Here is a 19,815-nt window from a genome sequence, read left to right on the forward strand (position 1 = left end):
AATTTATGACCAAAGAAGAGATAGAAAACATTATGAAATACAAAATGCATTATTTTGATTACATTAATTGAAAGGTTATTTCACAAACAAAGCCAATGCAAGCAAGATTAGAAAGAACCAGAAAGTTTGAAAACAATTTTTACAATCAGTGACTCTGATAAAGATCTCATTTCTAAAATATATAGAGAACTGAGTCAAATTTATACGAAAACAAGTCATTCCCCAGTTGATAAATGGTCAAAGGATATGAACAGGCAGTTTTCAGATGCAGAAATGAAAACCATCTATAGGCACATGAAAAAATGCTCTAAATCACTATTCATTAGAGAGATGAAAATCAAAACAACTCTGGGGTATCACCTCAGACCTATCAGATTGACTAACATGACAAAACAGGAAAATGATAAGAAGATGTGGGAAAGTTGGAACATTAATTTAATTCTGGTAGAACTGTGAGCCAATCCAACCATTCTGGAGAATAATTTGGAACTATGCCTACCTAAAGGGCTACAAAAATGTGCATACCTTTTGACCCAGCAATATCACTTCTAGGACTGTATCCTAAAGAGAACATAAAAATGAGAAAAGGCCCCACATGTACAAAAATATTTATAGCAACTCTTTTTGTGATGGCCAAGGACTAGAAATTGAGGGGATGACCATCAATTGGGGAATGGCTGAACAAGTTGTGATATATGAATGTAATGGAATACTATTGTGCTATAAGAATGATGAGCCAGCAGACTTCAGAAAAACCTGGAAAGATTTATGTGAACTACGTTGAGTGAAATGAGCAGAGCCAGGAGAATGTTGTACACAATAACAGCCACAGTCCTCGTGAAATGTTTGATAGACTTAGCCCTGCTCAGCATTGCAAGGACCTAAAACAATTCCAAAAGACTCATGATGTAAAATGCCATCCGCATCCAGAGAAAGAACTATGGAGTCTGAATCTTATAATTCTTCTATACAACATGACTAATGTGAAAAATAAATTTAAAAGGAATGGTTATATAAAGTGTATTTCAGATTGCAGGCTGTCTTGGGGAGGGAGAGGAGAAGCAGGGGGAAAAAATTTAAACTTTTGGAAGTAAATGTTGAAAACTGAAAATAAATGAATTAGCTTAAAAAATTAACCTAAAAAAAACTAGAAAAAAAGAACGATAAGTAAGCAAACTTCAGAAAAACCTGGAAAGATACATGAACTGAGTGAAATGAGCAGAACCAGGAGAACACTGTACACAGTAACATCCACTGTGTGTGATGACTAACTTTCATAGACTTGACTCTTTTCACTAATGCAAAGATCTAAGGCAACTCTGAAAGACTCATGACAGAAAATGCTGTCCATATCCAGAAAAAGAACTATGGAGTCTGAATGCAGAGTGAAGCAGATTATTTGCTCTCTTTTTTCTTTTTCTTTTTTTTGTTTTTTCTTTCTGGTGGTTCCTCCCATTGGTTCTAATACTTCTTTGCAACATGACTAGTATGAAAATATGTTTAATATGAATATATGTAGAGCTGTATCAGTAAGCACCCCAACATACACAGTGGGGATTAATATCACAGGTTCTTAGATCTGCATTCATAAGCAGAAAGGCAATTTTGGAGGAGTTAATCACTTTAATCAAGCATATGTATCATTCACCTAATTCAGGGGAGTCAGCACCCTGAACTTCAAAGAAAATATAGAGAAATCAAAAGATCAACAGACATGACTTCCTCTGCCTAAATTCAATAGACAGTTAGACCCTAACTGTCTGATCATAGTTATCAAAGAGGGAAGCACTGACACCTGGGTTTTCAAAGCCAGGGGGCTCCTTCAGCAGCTTTCCAGAGTTTTCATTGAGCCAAATAAATACTTCCGGTCAGTAAGCCCCAAAGTATTCAACAGACATGGCTTCTTCTGCCTGACCACAATTCAACAGACAGGTATGATTGTCTGACCATAGTTACCAGAGAGGGAAGCACTGACATCTAGGTTTTCAAAGCTGGGGAAATTTCTTAAAGCGACTTCTAAGAGTTCTCCTCTAGCACTCAAAATTTCTTACAAAAACTAAGCCCCAAAGTAAAACCTCACCCTCAGAGTATTTATACACTTTTTAGAGCAAGAGGGCATAACCCTCTGACACAGTGCCTCAATAGAAAAAACAAAAGGTACTAGAGACCCTCCTACAAAACAACTCCCCTAATCAAGCTTCTTACAATGGGCAGGCCCATCAATGGGTGAGAAAAATCTTCTTTAATCACATTATTCAATCAGAGGCACTTTTAGTAAAACCAAAACAGCAAAAGATCCTAATTTGATTGTTGTCACAAGAGCCTATATCAGATTGTATGGTGTCTTGCAGAGGGGGGAGGGGAGAGAAGGGGAGAAAACTGAAAACTCAAAAGCTTATGGAAATGAATGTTGAAAACTAAAAATGAATAATTTATATATAAAAAGGAACAGATTGGAGTGGGGAGAGATTTGAGGTGGGCAGACCCACAAAAAAGTTTTTGCAATAATCAAAGTGATGAGGGCCTATACCAGAATAGTGGCCATATCAGAGAGAAGGGGGTATTTTCTAGAGATGTTGCACAGGTGAAATCAATAGGTCTTGGCAATAGTTGGATATGGACAGGATGGGGTGAAAGATAGTGAAGAGTCCAGAATGACTCCTAGGTTGTGGACCTGAAGGCCTGGGAAAATATTTGACCTCTACAATTATGGAGAAGGCAGGAGGGAGGGAGGGTTTAGGGGGAAAGATAATAAGTTTTGTTAATATATGTTCATTTTAAGATGTCTACTGGACATCTAGTTTGAGATGTCTGAAAGATAGAAGGAGATTCAAAAATGGAGGTCAGCAGAGAGATTGAGGAAGGAAAAGTAGATTTAAGAATCCAGCATATCTCCCCCCAAGAGAAATGAGAGTTTGCCAGTCTGTAAGTGGGATGGGAGCAGCTAGTATGCAGAAGTCTTGATGCCTAATAAGGATGAGCATGTCCCTTTGAAAAGGGGCAGGGATATCATCCAACCATACCCTCCCCCTCCACGCACCCACCCACACACACACACACACACACACACACAAACATGCATATCCACACACATGTACATAATCACCCCTACCTCTGAATACTAGTAAATGCTCTAAGATCATAGGATAGAAGAGGGATGCAGTGCCTCAGCCTCTGCATCCTGACCCTATGCCTTTCTTACCTCTGTGATCATTCCTCCCTCCAGGTTCTTTTTTTTGTCCTCTATGCTAGAAAACCCTATTTGAAGGAGGAAGTGGTGACAAAGTCATTTTTTGGAGCTGGGGTTGCAGACCAAGATAGGAGAGAACAGGTGCCTCATCCCTACCCCATTCCCCCAATCCCATGTAAATAAATGGTGTGACGTTTGTAAAGAAACAAAAAAAGTCCAGTATATGAATGGCAATTAGTGAGACAGTGAGAAGGACTCAAAAAGGCTCTCTCAAATGGAGTAGCTAGTGATAGCAGAGGGTAAAGAATCATGGAAGAACATCAATCAGAGAGAGATTGACCTGGAAGAGTAAATCTTGGCTCTCTCCTTTGCTGGGGACCCACCCAAAGGAGTACTAAGTGTTATGGTGACTAAATACATAGGTGGGGGAGCTCAAATGGATGGATGAATATCCTTTGACTCTATGGACTTGGACACGTATCCTGTCCATGTTCTTTATTGTGTAAATAAAATCATTCTAAGTTTTGAAGCCTTGTGAATCTGAATACTTGTAAAGGTACATCCATACCCTTGAGAATGCCAGGTTCTTGATGCATAGTAAAGGGAACATAACCAGGAGAACGATGAACACAATAACAGCAGTTTTGTTTGATGAAGAACGGGGAATGACTTAGCTATTTTCAGCAATATGGTGATGCAAGACAATTCCAAAGGACTAATGAGGAAGCATACAAACCTCCTCTAGAGAAAGAACTGATATTGATTGAATACAGACCAAAGCACAATATTTTTCATTTTTTTTCTTTTCCTTTAGTTTTCTTGTACAAAATGACTAATATGGAAATGTCTTACATAATTCCATATGTATAACCTATATCTGATTGCTTACCATATCAGAGGAGGGGGAAGGGATAGAATGCGGAACTGAAAACTTCAAATAACAATGTTTTTTAAAATTGGGGGAGGGGGGAAGAATGCCAAGTTTTGAAGTTCCCAAGTTTTATCCAGATGAGTGCAATGAGTCAGAGAAGTGAGAAGAAGTGAGAAACCTGTAGCACAAAGATTACTGGTAGAAAACACCACGAATGCTAAGAGAATGGAGAAATCACAGTATAGTAGGGAAAGTAGCAGAACTGCTGTGTGAGCCTGGGCAAGTCATTTCACATGCTCCTCAGCTTCTTTATCTGTATACATTATCAGACATAGGAGGATGAATAAATCAATCAATAAACTCTCATCAAGCATTTACTACTAGGGATTGTTCAAGAAACTGGCCAATTCAAAGATAAAATGGTCCCTGTGCTCAGGAAGCCTACAAAAGAAATACATACATGTAAAGTTCTTTGTGGACATTAATTAATAGTACATTGTGCTCTACTACTACTACTTCCACCACCACCACCACTACTACTACCACCACTACTCTTTTTTCTTCAGGAGATTAGGAAGGGGTTCATTTTGAAAAGCTGGCATTTGAGTTGAGCCTTAAAAGAAAGATAAGAATTGATCAGGTAGAGCTTCAACACAAAGGGAACTACAGGGAAAAGGAATATAATAAGGAAGGCACTAAACAGAGTGTTCAATAGGGTCAGTCAGGTGGTCACTTTTCCTCAGGAATAGGTACCTTTTTCACTTCAGCTTTCTCCTCTAAGCAGTCAGAAGTCTTTCCACCAGACATGGGAAATCCTCTCCTCCTTCACCTCCTCTTCCTACTTTCTCTTCCCCAAATTCCAGTGGAGGTAGAGGCAAAGTAGATCTTGGGAGCAGAGGAAAAGGAATTAAGGAGGGGGGAAATATCAAGAAAAGGCAACGACATGCTTGGGTACTCCCTTAAGTCCCTCCTTTAAATAATGCCAACTGTGCATATCCTTTGATCCAGCAATACCAATACTAGGTCTATATCCCAAAAAAATCATAAAAATGGTGAAAAGGACCCACATGTAGAAAAATATTTATAGCAACTCTTTTTGTGGTGGCCAAAAATTGGAAATTGAGAGGATGCCCATCAGTTGGGGAATGGCTGAACAAGTTATGGTATATGAATATAATGGGATACTATTATGTTTTAAGAATGATGAGTAGGCATATTTCAGAAAAACCTGGAATGACTTACATGAACTGGGTGGGGGGACAAGATGGAAGAGTAAAAGCAGGGACTTGTTTGAGCTCTCCCTCAAAACCCTCCTAATACCTGTAAAAAATGACTCTAGAGGGGGGGCAGAGCCAAGATGGCAGAGTAGAAAGACACACATACAGAGGCTGCCCCCACACAGCCCATAAAACATCTGTAGAGAGGGACTCTAAACAAATTTTGGAGCAGCAGAAGATGAGAACAACAGAGTGGAGGAGATTTCCAGCCCAGGGTGACCTGAAAGGCCCATGGGAAAGGTTGGTTGCACCAGATGTGGAGCGGATCCAAGCCGAGCCTTGGCTGCCTGGTGCAGCATGACTCTGGGAGGAGGACACCTCAGGGACGGAATCTCCAGTTGCAGCAGCGGGTCCTCAGAACCCTCAACACACAGGCACCAAAGACTAGTGTACACACTTGATTGTGCCACCTTGGAGGAACTGAGATCTTACACATTCCCAGAGTATACCCTACTCCTGACAAAGGAACCAAAAGTCAAGTAACTGGTTGGGAAAACGCACAAAAAAGGGAAAAAAATAAGACTATAGAAGGTTACTTTCTTGGTGAACAGATATCTTCTCTCACCCTTTCTGATGAGGAAGAACAATGCTTACCATCAGGGAAAGACATAAATGTCAAGGCTTCTATATCCCAAACATCTAAAATAAATATTCAATGGTCTCAGGCCATGGAAGAGCTCAAAAAGGATTTTGAAAATCAAGTAAGAGAGGTGGAGGAAAAACTGGGAAGAGAAATGAGAGAAATGCAAGAAAAGCATGAAAAGTGGGTCAACACCTTGCTAAAGGAGACCCAAAAAAATGCTGAAGAAAATAACACCTTGAAAAATAGGCTAACTCAATTGGCAAAAGAGGTTCAAAAAGCCAATGAGGAGAGGAATGCTTTCAAAAGCAGAATTAGCCAAATGGAAAAGGAGGCTCAAAAGCTCACTGAAGAAAATAGTTCTTTAAAAATTAGAATGGAACAGATGGAGGCTAATGACTATATGAGAAACCAAGACATCACAAAACAAAACCAAAAGAATGAAAAAATGGAAGATAATGTGAAATATCTCATTGGAAAAACAACTGACCTGGAAAATAGGTCAGGAGAGACAATTTAAAAATTATGGGACTACCTGAAAGCCTTGATCAAAAAAAGAGCCTAGACATCATCTTTCATGAAATCATCAAGGAAAACTGCCCTGACATTCTAGAACCAGGGGGCAAAATAAATATTGAAAGAATCCACCAATCACCTCCTGAAAGAGATCCAAAAGGAGAAACTCCTAGGAACATTGTGGCCAAATTCCAGAGTTCCCAAGTCAAGGAGAAAATATTGCAAGCAGCTAGAAAGAAACAATTCAAGTATTGTGGAAACGCAATCAGGATAACACAAGATCTAGCAGCTTCTACATTAAGGGATCGAAGGGCATGGAATATGATATTCCAGAAGTCAAAGGAACTAGGACTAAAACCAAGAATCACCTACCTAGCAAAACTGAGTATAATACTTCAGGGGAAAAAATGGCTTTTTAATGAAATAGAGGACTTTTAAACATTCTTGTTGAAAAGACCAGAGCTGAAAAGAAAATTTGACTTTCAAACACAAGAATCAAGAGAAGTATGAAAAGGTAAACAGCAAAGAAAAATCATAAGGGACTTATTAAAGTTGAACTATTTACATTACTACATGGAAAGACAATATTTGTAACTCTTCAAAACTTTTTTCAGTATCTGGGTAGTTGGTGGGATTATACACACACACACACACACACACGCGCGCGCGTGCACACACAGAGACAGAGAGCACAGAGTGAATGGAATAGGATGGGATCATATCTTTAAAAAAATGAAATTAAGCAGTGAGAGAGAAATATATTGGGAGGAGAAAGGGAGAAATGGAATGGGGCAAATTATCTCTCATAAAAGAGGCAGGCAAAAGACTTTTTAGTGGAGGGAAAAAGAGGGGAGGTGAGAGAAAAACATGAAGTTTACTCTCATCACATTCCACTAAAGGAAGGAATAAAATGAACACTCATTTTGGTATGAAAACCTATCTTACAATGCAGAAAAGTGGGGGAGAAGGGGATAAGCAGGGTGGGGGGGATGATGGAAGGGAGGACAATGGGAGGAGGCAGCAATTTGAAGTCAACACTCTTGGGGAGGGACAGGATCAAAAGAGAGAATAGAAGCAATGGGGGGCAGGATAGAATGGAGGGAAATATAGTTAGTCTTACACAACATGACTATTATGGAAGTTATTTGCAAAACTACACAGATATGACCTATATTGAATTGATTGCCTTCCCAAAGGGAATGGGTGGAGAGGGAGGGATGAAGAGAAGTTGGAACTCAAAGTATTAGGAACAACTGTCGAGTACTGTTCTTGCTACTAGGCAATAAGAAATACAGGTAATGGAGTACAGAAAGTTATCTGGCCCTACAGGACAAAAGAGAAGATGAGGACAAGGGAAGGGAGGGATGATAGAAGAGAGGGCAGATTGGTGATAGGGGCAATCAGAATGCTTGGTGTTTTGGTGTGGGGGGAGGGGACAAATGGGGAGAAAATTTGGAACCCAAAATTTTGTGAAAATGAATGTTAAAAGTTAAATAAATGAATTTTAAAAAAAGAAATCAAAAAGCACTTATTAAAGTTTAACTATTTTCATTCCTCCATAGAAAGATCATATTTGTAACTCATGAGACCTTTCTCGGTATTAAGGTAGTTAAAAGAGATAGAGAGATAGATAGATAGACAGACAGATAGATAGATAGCACAGGGTGAGTTGAATATGAAGGGATGATATCTCAAAACTAAAATTAAGGGGTGAAAGAGGAACAAATTGGAAGAAGCAGAAAGGGAGAAATAGAATAGGGTAAATTATCTCACATTTTTAGAGGCAAGAAAAAGGTTTCACAATAGAGGGGAAGAGGGAGGAAGTGAGAGGGAATGAGTGAACCTTACTCTCATTGTATTTGGCTTAGGGAGTGAATAACATACACATTCAATTGGGTATCTTACCCTCCAGGAAAGTAAGGGGGAAGGAGATAAGCAGGGGAGAGGGTAGGAGTGTGTGTTCGTCCTTCGTTGCCAAAGACCATGCCATCAGAGAAATGATGACATGACTTGCACTTGACTTTGTTTGGAGTGAGGGAGGGCTCTGCAGGTTACCAGCCTTCCGGAGCCATCTGAATCCAGTGACCAAGTTATTCATCAGGATGACTGGAGATAACCCAGGATAAGGCAACTGAGGTTAAGTGACTTGCCCAAGATCACACAACTAGTGAATGTCAAGTGTCTGAGGTGAGATTTGGACTCAGATTTGAGTCCTGCACTGGTGCTCTATCCACTGAACCACCCAGCTTCCCCTGGGTAAGAGTAGGGAGATGGAGGGAATGATAGAAGGGTGGGCAGATTGGGAAAGGAAGTAGTCAGAAGAGAACACTTTTCAAAAGGGACAGGATAAAAGGAGAAAATAGAATAAGTGGGGGACAGGATAGGAGGGAAGGAAATAAAGTTAGTCTTTCACAACATGACTATTATGGAAGTGTTTTGCATAGCTCCACATGTATAACCTATGTTGAATTCCTTGCCTTCTCAATGAGGGATGGGTGTGGAGGGAAGAAGGGAGAGAGAATTTGGAACTCAAAGTTTTAAAAACAAATGTTAAAAATTGTTTTTACATTCAACTGGGAAATAAGATATACAGGCAATGGGGTATAGAAATCTATCTTGCCCTACAAGAAAGTAAGGGGGAAGGAGATAAAAAAAAGGGTGAGGGAAGGGAGGGAAGACTAGGGGAAGAGATAATCAGAATGCATTTCATCTTGGGGTGGAGAGGGAAGAGATGGGGAGAAAATTTGAAACTCAAAATCTTGTGGAAATGAATGTTGAAAACTAAAAATTGATTAATTAACTAATTTTTTACATGGTGTTATGTGAACTGATGAGACAATGCATTGGTGGAGTTGAGAATTAATTCAACCATACATTTAGTGCTTATTTTCTTTTTTTTCCCATTTAAGAGTACTTTATTTTTTCCAATTACATGTAAAGATAGTTTTCAGCATTCTTTTCTAAGATTGTGACCTTTTATAAGATTTTGATCAATTTTTTTCTTCCTTCTTCCTTCCCTGCTCCTCAAGACAGCAATCTGATATAGGCTATACACGTACAATCTTCTTAGACATATTTCCACATTAGTCATGTTGTGAAAGAAAAATCAGAACAAAAGGGAAAAACATGAGGAAGAATAAAAAAGAGAGAGAAAATAGTATTCTTTGATTTGTATTCAGACTCCATAGTTCTTTCTCTGGATGTTGATAGCCTTTTTCGTCACAAGTCTTTTGGAATTGTCTTAGATCATTGTATTGCTGAGAAGAGCTAAGTCTATCAAAGTTGGTCATTATCACAATGTTGATATTATTTTGTACAATGTTCTCCTGGTCCTGCTCACTTCACTCAGCATCAGTTCATGTAAGTCTTTCCAGCTTTTTCTGAAATCTGCCTGCTCATCATTTCTTATAGAACAATAGTATTTCATTATATTCATATACCACAGTCTTTCCCCAAATGATAGGCTTCCCCTTAATTTCCAATTCTCGGCCACTACAAAAAGATCTGCTATAAATATTTTTGTACACATGGGTCCTTTTCCTTTTTTTTTTTTTTTAAATGATCTCTTTGGGATACAGATCTACTAATGGAATTGCTAGATCAAAGGGTATGCACAGTTTTACTTATTCAATGCCATGTCAATCCAACTACCAAAAATTATTTTATAGAGCTAGAAAAAACTAGTAACAAAATTCATGTGGAAGAACTAAAGGTCAAGAATATCAAAGGAATTAATGAAAAGAAATTCAAGGGAAGGTGGTCTAGCCATACCAGATGTAAAATTGTACTTTAAAACAGCAATCATCAAAATTATTTGGTAATGGTTAAGAAATAGAGTGGTAGATCAGTGGAATAGGTTAGGTACACAAGACACAGTAATCAATGACTAGTCATTTACTGCTTAATAAACCCAAGGACTCCAATTTCTGGGATAAGAACTTACAATTTGACAAAAACTGTTGGGAAAACTAGAAAATAATATGACAAACTAGGTACAGACCAACATCTCACACTGTATACTAAGATAAGGTCACAATGGTTGCATGATTTAGACATAAAGGGTGATACCATAAACAAATTAGGAAAGCAAGGAATAGTTTACCTGTCAGATCTATGGAAAAGGGAAGAATTTATGACCAAAAAAGAGACTGAAAACATTATGAAGTCTAAAATGAGTAATTTTGATTACATTAAATTGAAAAGGTTTTGCACAAAGCCAATGTAACCAAGATCAGAAGGAAATCAGAAAGCTGGGAAACAATTTTTACAGCTGGTATCTATGATAAAGACCTCATTCTCTAAAACATATAGAGAACTGAGTCAAATTTATAAGAAAACAAGTTATTCCCCAACTGATAAATAGTGAAAAGATATGAATAGGCAGTTTTCAGATGAAATTAAAGCTATCTATAGTCATATGAAAAATGTTCTAAATCTCTATTGATTAGAGAAATGCAAATAAAGCAGCTCTAAAACCTCATATAAGATTGGCTAATATGAGAAAAAAGGAAAATGATAAACATTGGAAAAGATATGGGAAAATTGGAACGCTAATGCATTGTTGGTGGAGTTGCGGACTGATCCAACCATTCTGGAGAGCAATATGAAATTATGGCTAAAGGGCTATAAAATCCTACATCCCTTTTGACATAACAATACCATTACTAGGTCTGTATCCTAAAGGTGATAAAAAATAGAAAGGAAAAGGACCTATACATACAAAAATATTTGTAACAACTTTTTCTGGTGGCACAGAATTGAAAATTGAGAGAATACCTATCAATTTGGCACAAGTCAAAACTGAGGAAGCAAAAGTGATGTGTGCAGATTATAATGTACAGTTGTTGATAGCAAGTCACAAATTCATGTATCTGCTTGTTTTTAAGTGTTACTTGGCAAAGTTCCATTGTGACTTGGTACATAGTGACTGGTGGAAGAGTAGCCACTTAGAGCTCAGTTTGGGCCTGATGTTAACATGAAGGGATGTTTTATTTAGTCTACTAATGGGGCCCAAGGAGACAGGTAGTATGATACAGATCATTTTGCCTAGAGAATATTCATACTTTGCCCGATTTGTGTGATTCACACTTTGATGGGGAGTGTGGTAGAGTGCCTGCCTTTGCATTTCTGAAGCCTAAATAAAGTTGATATTTAGATGCAATGTCATAATGCAATCATTCCCCACTTTAGAATCTTCTGTTTAACTTAAGTATTGTCGTTTCATCCCTGGTTATTAAGTCTGAAAACATTTTCTATCATGCAGAACAGGAAGAAACTAGCATAGGTGTGGTTAAAACACATACTAAACAAAATAGGTGTGCTCTGTATGAATAAATAGAAGAACAGTTTGCTCAGCTCCCAGACTTCAGGGTCACACAAGATGAATATGGTTTCCACATTAATATGGGAAGTTAATGTGCATGTTTATTTTGTTAAACAGACCTGGTAGTAGATGGACTTAAATTAATGCTTTTAAGTGAAAAATTAATGGTTTATAAACACTATCCTAAGGGGCTGTTGTTCAATTACATTATCAGTCACTTATATTATTAGTCCTTTAGCCTATGAATCAAATTTGTAGATTTCTTTAGTTGTAAACTAACAAATCCTTTCCTTTACCTTGTACCCTTCATCTAACAAACCATGGTGTGATTATGATGGAATACTATTTTGCAATAAGAAATGATTAACAGTATACTCTCAGAAAAACATAGAGAGACTTACATGAGTTGATGCAAAGTGAAATAAATGTACTGAGTACGAAGTAACAACAATATTACAATATAATCAGCTGTGAATGAGTTAGCTATTCTCAGCAATACGATTCAAGACAACTCTGAAGGACTTATGATGAAAAATTATATCCATCCTCAGAGAGAGAACTGATGTATACAGTTTTTTTAGTTTCTTTACTTTTCTTGAGGGTTTTTTTTGGGGGGTCTATATTTCTTTCACAATATGACTAATATGAAGATATTTTGCATGACTATACATGTATATCTTATATCTAATTGCTTGCTTTCTCAATAAGGGAGAAAGAAAGGGAGAGAATTTGGTTAAAAATTATTTTTACATGTAACTGAGGAAAAATAAAATACTGAATAAAATTTTAAAAAAAAGAAGTAAGGCATCAGGCTGGGAGAGGACTGTGGTTGGGTGGGAGAATGGTCATCCACAACCCCACAGGTTCATTGCCACTGAAAGAATAGTAACAATTAGGGATATAATACCCTAGAGACCTTGTTGGTCTTTGATAGCCCCTGGCAAATTGAGGCTTATTAACCTCTGGCCAAATGAAGCATCTCTTCCCTCGCTAGAGTTCTTCATTCAATGAAATACCCTGTTTCTTCAGGTAATACCTTTGATCATTAAAAGCAATTCCTCCTACCTAGAGAAACCTGAGCTTTGTTCCTGGGGACCCCACTAGGGCCATCAATCCCCAGGATTAACAAGGTTCGTAGAAGTACACATCAGCCCAGCCGTTACTCCCAAAGGATCCTGATCCAGTGGCCTCCTAATTCAACCTCCGCTACCCCTGCCTCCCAGACTGTCCTCTCTGTCACAAAATGCTGCCCCCCAAAATAAAACTAAAAATACCAAACCTCTGTTTTTTCCCTGATTGACAAAATATGTTTCTAATACTAAGCCCACTCAGGGTATGTTCAGGAAATAAACCAGTAATACTGCTTGCCTGGAGCAAAGAAGGGCATATCATGCTCCCCCAAAAAACAAGGAGAGGAAGACCTGGCATAGCCTCACATAGGTCCCAAATTCTGAGAGAATGATTTCAAAGAATTCAGGCAAAGAATCAAAAGGGAGAATCCAGTGGTCTAAAAATTCTATAGGGGAAGACAATTTAAAAAACATGGAAAGTTCACAGAATAACATTTGACAATTGGAAGGGAGTTCCCAAGCCATCAAATTCAATCCATATGTGAAAGGCATCCCCTTCTACTTGAAAGTCTCCGAAGTAGGGAAACCTACCACCGGTGGCGTCCTCTTTGAAAAGCTCTAATTTTTCCTACTATCAAACCTCAACTTACCTCTTTGCAGCATCCATCCACTGCTTCTGATTCTTCACTCTGAAGCCAAACAGAATATGTCTCATCCTTCTATATAGCAACCTTTCAAATGCTTGAACACGGTGATCAAGTGCTCCCGGAATCTCCTCTCTTCCAGACTAAGCATTCCCACTTCCTTCAATTAATCATCATATGATGTAAACTTTGAATCTAATTTGCTTTCTTCTGTATACTTTCCAGTTTATCAGTCTTTCTGTAGGTCAGATTACATCTCATGAGGGCAGAGTACAGTGGGATTGCCACCTCTCTGTTCCTGGAAGCTATTCCTGTCTTAATACAGCCCAAGATTATATTAGCTTTTGTGACCGTCCTATCAGCACTGCTGACGAATATTGAGCTTTCAGTCCACTACAGCTAGCAGTCTTTATCAAACAAACTACTCACCCAACTTGTACTGGAGAAATCAATCTTTTTGTAGCCAAGTGTAAGACTTAAAATGTATCCCTATTGAATTTCATCTTACTCAGTTCTGTGTCATTTGCAAATTCAATGGACATGTCTTTGATGCCTTTATCCAAGTCAATGACAAAAATGGTTTTTTAGTTTTTTTTACAACTCAGTCTTCCTGTCTCATGCAGGGAGGATTCCACTGCTGATTGGCAAAAAAGCCTAGACCTGCCCTCTTTCCAACTTTGGCCACTTGTCCCCTCCTAGGTGACATGATGATGCCTCCTATATCAGATTGCACACTGTCTTGGGGAGGGGAGAGAAGGGAGAGAAAGTTTAGGACTCAAAATCTTATGGAAGTGAATGTTGAAAACTTAAAAATAATTAATTAAAGAAAACCCAACATAATGGTGCCTCATTCCTGGAGACTCCTCATTTCAATGAGGGACATAGTGCAGTTTTAGCTTGCTGCAGTTCAGGATTCCAGAGCTCAAGAGCTTTGCTGCCTTCAGTCTTCTTGGTTAGCAGGAATGCCAGACACAGGCCATGAAACCCTTCCACTAACAAAAATATTAAATAACACAGGGTCAAGAATAGACCCTTTGGAGTACTCCTTTGGATACCTCCTGACACACTGACATTGAGCTACTAATAACCAGTAAACCCAGATGTCCAACCAGTTCAGAATCTCTCTATTTTGTTTATTGTCTAGCTCTCAGCTCTCCACTGTCTCCACAAAGATAGTATGAAAAACTTTATCAAGAGCTGATCTTTAAAGAATAAAATCCCAAGGACACGAACAGAAAAAAATGCAATTTTTACAACTAGATGATAATAATAAAAGTGCAAATTGAAGATGGAAGAAAGAACAGATAAAGGAAAATAAATACAGCAAACACATGGCATGATCAAATACTAAAAATAGCACTGAAGGTGGCAAAGGTCAGAATGAGCATTTAGCATTGAGGTGGGTTTGTGTGTGTTTGTGTGTGTGTGTATGTGTGTATGTGTGTGTGAGAGAGACAGACAGAAACACAGAGACAAAGACAGAAAGAAGATAATAATAATGGCCAAATAGGTTACACATTAATTACACATTAGTGTAATAGTAATCTGTAATACAATTAAAATGGACATATTTTTTAAAAAGAAATCTATAGAGCCTATATGTGTGTGTATGTATATATACATATATATATACATATATATATATATAGAGAGAGAGAGAGAGAGAGAGAGAGCCTATAATATAAAGTGAAAGAAGCAGAACTAAAAGAATACAGTATATACCCATGACCATAGAAGAAGAAAAAAGAATGCAAATAAATGGACAAAGAATCCTGGTAATGATTTAGAGGGAGTTACTAAAAAAGTATTGATTTTTTAAGTGTTGACATTAATCATACTAAATTAAAGTAATTACTAAGCATATTTAGTTGTTGGTATTAATGTTTAATGCTAAACATTTAATACAAGCCTAAAAATGAGTAGAAGAAAAAAAATTAGAAATCATAAATATGGAGGTTATAATAATCTCCCTATGATAAGGGCAGCTAGGTGGCATAGTGGCTAGAGCACTGGCCCTGGAGTCAGGAAGACTCATCTTCCTGAGTTCAAATCTGGCCTAAGGCATTTACTAGCTTGTGACCCTGGGTAAGTCCCTTAACCCTGTTTGCCTCAGTTTCTTCAACTGTAAAATGAGCTAAAGAAGGAAAATACTCCAGTATTTTTACCAAGAAAATCTCAAACATCAACAGTCAGACATGACTAAAAAATTTCTGAACAATGCAACAGAAATCACAAAAATGTCCATTAATAGAATTAAAAGCAGAATTAACATAATAGAAAGCAAAATAATTTTTTAAAAAGTAGTGGAAACAAGAAAACAAGCCCAGCAAATAACTCAGCAGGAAAGAGGTCTGGAAACAATGTGGCTAAAAGTCATGGTTTTATATATTAGATCCGATGAAGACTGGAATAGTCAATAAAGTCAGTAAACATTTATCAAGTGCCTACTATGTGCCAGGGAATGTGCTAACCAATGGGGATACAAAAAGAGGCAAAAGACAGTCCCTGCCCTCAAGGAGCTCACATTCTAATGAAGGAGATAACAAGCAAATAAATAGATACAAGCAAGCTATAGACAGAATAAAAGGAAATAATTAAAAGTGGGAAGGCATTAGAGTTAAGAGGAGTTCCTTGAAGACATTGAAGAATAAATGAAATTTGTTTAAAAAAAATTTTTTTACAAAGTTATAAAAGGTTCAACTTCAATTTAAAACTAAATTCTCTTAAGCATATTGTGATTAAATTTTAAAAACTCAGTGACAAAGAAATAAATTATTCAGTCTTTCATAAGGAAAAAGATATCATGTAACAAGAAAGTAGAATGAGACTCACATGAGATTTTTTTTAAAATGAAAACTAGAAACCACTGAAGAAGTAGAAAAATAAAGAATAACATTAAAAAAACATACATCACTATCTTTTGGGAAATGGTCAAATAAACTATGGTGCATGAATGAACCACAGTATTACTGTGCTGTAAGAAATGACAAAGGCGATAAACACAGAGAAGAATGGAGAGAACTATATGAACTGATGCAGAATGAAATAAGAAGAACCAAGAATACAATGTACACAATGACTAAGACAATGCAAATGGAAACAAGCACGAATCAGACACACACAGAGATATAAAAAATGAATGTTTTAAAAGACAAGAATGATTTGAAAGAAGAAATATAAGAAGACATTCTTCCCTACCCCTTTGTGGAGGTAGAAGATCCACAAATGCTTTTCACTGAACTTATTTTCAGACCTTTTTCTGAGTGTTGATTAATTATGCCAATTTCCCTCTTTTTCTTTTTTTATATTAAATATATTAAAATATATTATATTATATATATTTATATGTATATAAATATATTATATTATATTATATTTATATTATTTATATTAAACTTTTTGTTATATAGGATGACTCTGTGGGAGGGGGAGATTATGGTGATTAAAAATTTATTAAAGAAAAAAAATGAGCCACTAATCCAGAATAAGTTTCCAACAAATCACAGTATGTTGTTTTGAAGGTTTGAAATGAATATGTGAGGATCACAAGTTCTTTATAGAATTTACAAGAAATAAAATTTCAAAAGTCTGTGAAAGGGAACAGGAACCTTGAAAGCTGATAGTATTAAGTATTCGGAACCATATATATACTCTTAAATCAGAATAAACTAATTAATTAAATGTGAGACCTTTCATAATATTTTATTAGCTAAATTGTTGAATTATTACAGAAGGGATTTTATGCAAGAAAAGTCTATAGCAAAAAGGTCAGGAGGTAAACAATTCCAAGGGATAATAAAACTATAGGCTACACCATTATTGAGGAGCCTTGGTAATTTTTTTTGGATTTTGCTCTCCCCTTCTTCTTGCCTCTAACCTGCTCCCAATCTATTGCCTTGGAGTTTATCACTTTCCTCCCTACTCTTCAACAAAACTACAGCATTCCATTACCATGAGCTGGAGTGAAGAAAATCTCCTTTTGTTGGATTGGAACAAGTCCACCTATAAAGCCTTGGATGTCACACTCCTCCTTCCCTAGGATGAGATTCTCAGACCTTACGTTCTTCCCCTCTTTCTTCATCAGATCTGAGATATTTACCTATGCACAAATGGTCAAAAGATCCCAACTGGGAATTCTCAAAAGAGAAAATGTAAGCTATTCATCAGCACATGGGAAAAAATGCTCCAAATCATTCAAAATAAGAAGAATTCAATTATAAGAGAAGTTCAAATTGAAATAGATTTAAGGTTCTACACCTCATATCTGTCAGATGGGTAAAGATGACAAAGGAAAATGACAATTCTTGGAAGGTCTGTAGAAAGACTGATACATTCACTATTGGTGGAACTGTAGAGTGCTCCAACCATTCTGAAAATCAGTTCAGAAATTTGGAAAATAATTTGGAAAGCAAAAATTAATTTTGGTCCAGTAATATAGACTGGTTGTCATATATACTCCAAAGAGATCAAAGACAGAAAGAAAGGACTCATATATACAAAAGTATTCATAGCATCACTTTTTGTTGTTGCAAAGAACTGGAAACAAAAAACCCATCAATCAGGATATGGCTGAATGAATTATGGTACATTAATGTGATGGAATATTATTGTGCTGTAAGAAATGATGAAAGGGATGGATTCAGAGAAACCTGGGAAGCCTTGTATGAACTGATACAGAATGAAGAAGAATCCAGAGAACAATTTATACAGTGACTAACACTGTAAAAGACAACTTTTAGGAACCTAAGAATTCTGACCAATATAATGACCAATCCCACCTCTAGATGACTAATGGTGAAATATGTTTCCCATTTCTGGGCGGTACATAGATACAGAATGATACATTTTCAGACAATGCCAATACAACACTTTTTTTTTTTTTTGGCTTGAGTAAATCTGTTAAGAGGGAGGACATTTATTTGGGAAAATGTGAATGCTATGAAAGAGACTACAGAGAAAGTGGCAGTGATGGAAAAAAGAAGAAAAGTAAGAAAAAATCAATAAAAATTTAAAAATACATAAGGAATTTCTGAAAGGAGCACAGACAAGACGGCCAGTAATGGCACTATTATGTTAAATTTATTTATCAAAAACCTGTATGTGACAAGTTACAGTGTAATATGCAATCTTCTTTACCTTTCCTACTTGTATATGATAACTACCAAGGTTATAATTTTTAAAAGTTTAATAAAAATCAAGCACTTTTAAATTTTTAAAAAGACAAAATTCAGAACTGTAACATTCAATATAATTGGGTTGAACTCAATAAACAAAAGGGTTGTAGGAAGAATTAAAAAAATAGACTCAAACATACTAACATTTAATTTTTAATGCAGAAAATCTTAAATAAATATATACTAAAAGAATAAGAGTTGGGTGGTTGCTTTTTCAGTCTTCCCTAGGATATGAGGCAACACTAGGAAATGTCAGAAAATCACTTGGAAGACCTCGGAGAGAAGATGCCAGAGACAAGACTTGTGAGCAGCTTGCTGAAGTATCAGACCAGAGAATATGTTCCTTGGTTGCTGCACACAAGTGGGATGCCTATAACAATAACTCATATGATTTCTCTGCTTTTCCCCATAACGTTTGCTGGTTATCCAGAAGACACAATTAATTAGAATCAATGGCATTAGATGAGAGGCCATAGTAGAAACAGCAACAAAACATTTTCCTTATGAACTTGGAGTACATTTTCTTACAAATGCAAATACTTTCTTTTAATAAAAATATTTTAGCATTTATTTAAAAATTCTTTTCTTTTTAAATTTTGATTTCTAAATTTTTTACCTCCCTCCCACCTCTTTCCCCAGCCACTGAGAAGGCAAACAATATAATATCTGTGAAATCATAAATGCATATGCTTTCAACAGGAAGTTTCCCCCCTTTTATATAAGGTTTTAAAAGTGGTGCAACGGAGAACATTTGCCTAAAAAAAGACATTTGGATGGGAAATAACATGTTCCAAAAACTAGTCATAGGAAGCTGAGATTCCAGACTTTACTAAGAATGAGAATGTGCTGGTGATTAGGAATTTTAAAGCTCACATGGCAAATATATCATTTTCACTATAGTAAAGACTCCAGGACACTTGAGATGTCAGATTTTGCCTAGAGCAGCCCAGTTGTTCTGGACTTCTAACACTATGTTGTTGTTATTGGACTGTTGCAATAGTATCTGACTCTTTATGACCCCATTTGGGGTTATCTTGGCAAAAATACTGGAAGGGTTTGCCATTGTCTTCTCTAGCTCATTTTACAGATGAGGAAATTGAGGCAAACAGGGTTAAGTGACTTGCTCACATAGTTAGTAAGTGTCTAAGGTCACATTTGAATTCAGAACCA

General features: G+C 36.8%; 2 protein-coding genes across 6 annotated transcripts in view; one reads left to right on the forward strand and one right to left on the reverse strand.

The window, feature by feature from the left end:
* The window catches only part of TMC5 (transmembrane channel like 5), a 137,348-nt gene that overhangs the window by 85,966 nt on the left and 31,567 nt on the right, over window positions 1-19,815 (reverse strand). The window contains exon 2 of one of the 5 annotated variants that reach the window (XM_072598002.1): window positions 4,815-4,946. The exons of the other annotated variants lie outside the window; for them this stretch is intronic. The gene's annotated coding sequence lies outside the window, so the exon portion shown is untranslated. The remainder of the gene's footprint in view (window positions 1-4,814; window positions 4,947-19,815) is intronic. 5 annotated transcript variants of the gene reach the window in all.
* The window catches only part of LOC140532242 (uncharacterized), a 56,474-nt gene that overhangs the window by 4,965 nt on the left and 31,694 nt on the right, over window positions 1-19,815 (forward strand). The gene's annotated exons all lie outside the window — the stretch shown is intronic.

Source organism: Notamacropus eugenii, chromosome 3 (genome assembly GCF_028372415.1).
Source record: "Notamacropus eugenii isolate mMacEug1 chromosome 3, mMacEug1.pri_v2, whole genome shotgun sequence".
NCBI classification, from domain to species: domain Eukaryota; kingdom Metazoa; phylum Chordata; class Mammalia; order Diprotodontia; family Macropodidae; genus Notamacropus; species Notamacropus eugenii.